The 3,832-nt window shown below is 51.6% G+C and overlaps 1 protein-coding gene across 2 annotated transcripts in view; it reads left to right on the forward strand.

The window, feature by feature from the left end:
• The first annotated feature begins 3,423 nt into the window (after positions 1-3,423).
• Positions 3,424-3,832, forward strand: part of LOC116623914 (A-kinase anchor protein 17B) — a 30,691-nt gene continuing 30,282 nt past the window's right edge. For both annotated transcript variants that reach the window (XM_032391435.1, XM_032391436.1), the window contains exon 1: positions 3,424-3,729. The gene's annotated coding sequence lies outside the window, so the exon portion shown is untranslated. The remainder of the gene's footprint in view (positions 3,730-3,832) is intronic.

Below are 3,832 nucleotides of genomic sequence, written 5' to 3' on the forward strand. Positions count from 1 at the left end.
ACTCTGAGGATCTAATATGACAACATAAGTGAAACCACTCTAAAAACTGCACCTTAAAACGTTTCTTTTTATTAAGCTATGCTGCTTTCCTTGTGCTAAATGTTAATAATTAAAAAATGTTAGCATGTGGCTCTTCCAAGTGGGGTTTGCATTTTGAAAGGGGAGATCCTGAGGACACATCTCACCCTAGAGGAAAACAGTGGGCAGAGAAGCACTCTGGGTGCTCCTCAAATGCCTTAGTTGTGTGGAGACAATATCTTAACAGTAAGAGCACGGCCTGTTTTCAGAGGCCGAGGAGCTAAGAACTTTGTAAAAAACCCGAAAAACTGCCCACATAGTAGTTTCTAGCATCTAAGGTGGAGTTTGATTAAATTAACTTAAAAGTCCCTTCTAACACTGAAGTTCTGTAGTTACATGATTCCAATGGATTCATTTTTTTAAAGATTTATCTATTTATCTGAGGAGGGGAGGGGTAGAGGGAGACGGAGAGAAAGTCCCAAGCAGACTCCTTGCTGAGCATGGAGCCCGACACAGGGCTCGATCCCACAACCCCAAGATCACGACCTGAGCTGAAACCAAGTCAGATGCTTAACTGACTGTGCCATCCAGGTGTCCCTGGATTAATTTTTATAACATACAGTTAGTCCTGTTCATGTGCTTTCTCTTCAGATCCAGAAACATCAATGCCTATGGTATGTGACAAATTGCTATCCTGATCTGTTTATCTAATTGTTTGAGATATAATTGACATATAACATTGTGTAAGTTTAGGGTGCTTGGGTGGCTCAGGCGTTAAGCATCTGCCTTTGGCTCAGGTCATGATCCCAGGGTCCTGGGATCGAGCCCCGCATTGGGCTCCCTGCTCAGCTGGGAGCCTGCTTCTTCCTCTCCCACTCCCCCTGCTGGTGTTCCCTCTCTCGCTGTGTCTCTGTCAAATGAATAAAATCTTTGTGTGTCTCTCTGTCAGATAAATAAAATCTTAAAAAAAACCCAACATTGTGTAAGTGTAAAGTGTACAGCGTGTTGGTTTGATTTATTCTGATCTTAAAAAATAAAAGGGAAAAGAATCCAACATACGCAATAAGCACATATTCTCTCACATACAGAACATCTTAACAAGTTGGGGTTTTGTAAATTAAAGTGAAGGAAATGAAGGAAAGGGCCGTGACCTCTGGCCTTCAAACTGCCAACCTTAATGGAATGAGTCTGAATATTATTTATTTATTTATTTATTTATTTATTTATTTTTTTTTTTTTAAAGATTTTTTTATTTATTTATTTGAGAGAGAGAGAATGAGAGAGAGCAAGCACATGAGAGGGGGGAGGGTCAGAGGGAGAAGCAGACTCCCTGCCGAGCAGGGAGCCCGATGCGGGACTCGATCCTGGGACTCCAGGATCATGACCTGAGCCGAAGGCAGTCGCTTAACCAACTGAGCCACCCAGGCGCCCCGAGTCTGAATATTATTTAATGACACTCCACAGGAAGACAATCCCAGTCTCAGCTGCCTGGAGGAATCTGAAGTCCAATCATTACAAATAGCTGCCTGATGTCTGTGTGGCAATGGGAATGGAAGCAGCATCATTACCCTCTACTCGGAAGCACCTGATGAAGGGATCAAGTCAGATTTTTAAAAATCACATTGTTATGCCTCCATACTTGACCCATGTAGGTGCTCAGGATATGTATTCAATGAATGAATCAAATACATCAATAGGTCAGGATTAGGAGGGTAGGGAGCAGTTTATTCCAGACTTTGTATCAAAGGCATAGAAGTGGTTGGAGACTGTGGCTCATTTGAGAAACAGCAGGAAGTTCAGTGGATCTGAAGTATTGAGTGCTCTGTGATGGGGGTAAAACAGCTAGGAATGAGGCTGGGCAGGTGAGACCAGATCACCAAGGGTTTCACATGCTCTGTGGGGGTTCTGGATCTCATCCTGGAGGCAAAGGGGTGGGGGGAGCTGGAAAAGGAATAGGAAAGGATTTGAAGCTGGGGGTGGGCTTTTAGGCTGGGTGGGGTGACAGGATTATCTTTGTGTTTTAGAGACCACTGTGGCTTCTGGTGTCAGATGGATGAGGACAGGAGCCCTGGCAGGCCACCTAGGAGGGTACAAGCCTAGAGGTAAGGTGCTCTGTGAGGAGACTCTTTGGCAGTTGTGCACACAGGGTGAGGGCCTGAGCTTGGCGGTGGGAGCAAGACAAATGGAGAGAGATTAAGTACAGAATGAGCTGGCAAAGAGGTCTTGATAGAAAACAGTGAAATTAGCACCCCCCACAAAACCCAATGACATTTACCAGCTAATCAAGTAGAAAACAGAGCCTTGTGTTTAGCAGCAGCAGTGAGAAATAGCCCCGGGGGTTAGTTGACAGTAAATCTAATATTTGTCAGCTATGATATGGCAGTCAGGAAAGTAAATGCCATCCTAGGGAGCTGGAGTAGAAAAATCTACTGTCTAGACAAGGGACGTGACTGTCCCAGTCTGCTCTATGCAGAAGGGTCTGTGCCTCGCGGCTGGCGATTAGGGGGGAGGAGAGACTTATTTCCCACCTTCCACTTTTGAAAGATAATAAAGGAATTGTCTTAAACTCAAAGAAGAGCCTTGAACTCGGTTCCTTGGAGCAACAGAGCCTGGAAGAACTGTGGGGCCAGATTTGTCTTCAAATTGCTGGGCCCTTGTGGGAAGAGGGGCAAAGCTGCCTTTGTGTGGCTTCAAGGGGGAAGAAGTTACCAGGGGGCCGGTTTCACTCAGCCTCGTGCTACCCAAGGGACTGTTCGTGGTGCCAGTAAGTCCTTGTCCCTGGAAGTCGTCCAGCCTAGAGGGCAGAGCCCCTGTACATAGGACAAAAAACAACAACAAAACACAAACGCAACACGCAGCATTGCGGGGACAGGGTCAGTGGATGACCTTCGAGATTCTTGCTGACCCTGTGATGTGCAAGTTCTGGCCAGGCGGGTGCACGTTTCGCGGCAGCCCTGCTGGGGGATGAGGAAGACAACAGTACCTCTCTCATTAGCTCTTTAAATACTCACTTATTCAAAAGAATAGGTCGCGTGGGGGGGTCGGCAGACCAGGTGAGTTGCAGCCTTGAAATCAGTGTAACTTCGTGCGGGGGCTTGAGGGTGGAGGGGGCCTGGGCACAGCCTCGCCATCGTCAGGAGCAACCGCGCAGTGGGATAAACTTTGGCTGCAGCTTTGCCGCACGAGAGGGGCGGGGTTACTTGAATGGGTCCTCAGGAGAAGGCGATTGGCCCCGGGGGAATCGAGGGGGCGGGACTAGCCCATTGTTGCCATTGGTCCTGCGGGCCAGTTGAGGGATGGCAGCGAGGGGGCGGAGCCGGCCAGGGGAGGCAATTGGTTTGGCGAGAGCCCACCGAGGGGAGCAGGCGGGCGAGCGAGCCCGCAGCCGGGAGCCGGGAGCACGGGGCCGGGAAGCAGCCGCGGCGAGCTCGCCAGGGCCGCAGCGGGGCGAGGGGCGCACGGGGCGTTGGCACCGGGGCGCGCGCGTGCGTCGCCGACTTGGATGCGGCGGGGACGCTTCTGCGCCGGGTGCGCTCGGCGCGAGCCATTCAACAGCTGGCCTCGCGGGCCACAGTCGCAGGGAGCGACCGGGAGCGTTGGCCGTTGCGACTGCGGCGGCTGGAGAGAGGCGGCGGCGGCGGCGGCTGCCGTAGCAGTCCCGCTACCCCAGCGGAGGCCGGAGTGGAGACGCAGCGGCTCCTTAGACTCCCGGTAAAATGCCGCCCCCCCCCCCCCCCCCCCCCCCCCCCGCCCCCCCACCCACCCCCCCGCGCCCCGGCCCCCCGGCCCCCCCCCGCCCGGGGGGCCCCGGGGC

This window comes from Phoca vitulina, unplaced genomic scaffold (assembly GCF_004348235.1).
Source record: "Phoca vitulina isolate PV1807 unplaced genomic scaffold, GSC_HSeal_1.0 scaffold62, whole genome shotgun sequence".
Lineage (NCBI taxonomy): Eukaryota > Metazoa > Chordata > Mammalia > Carnivora > Phocidae > Phoca > Phoca vitulina.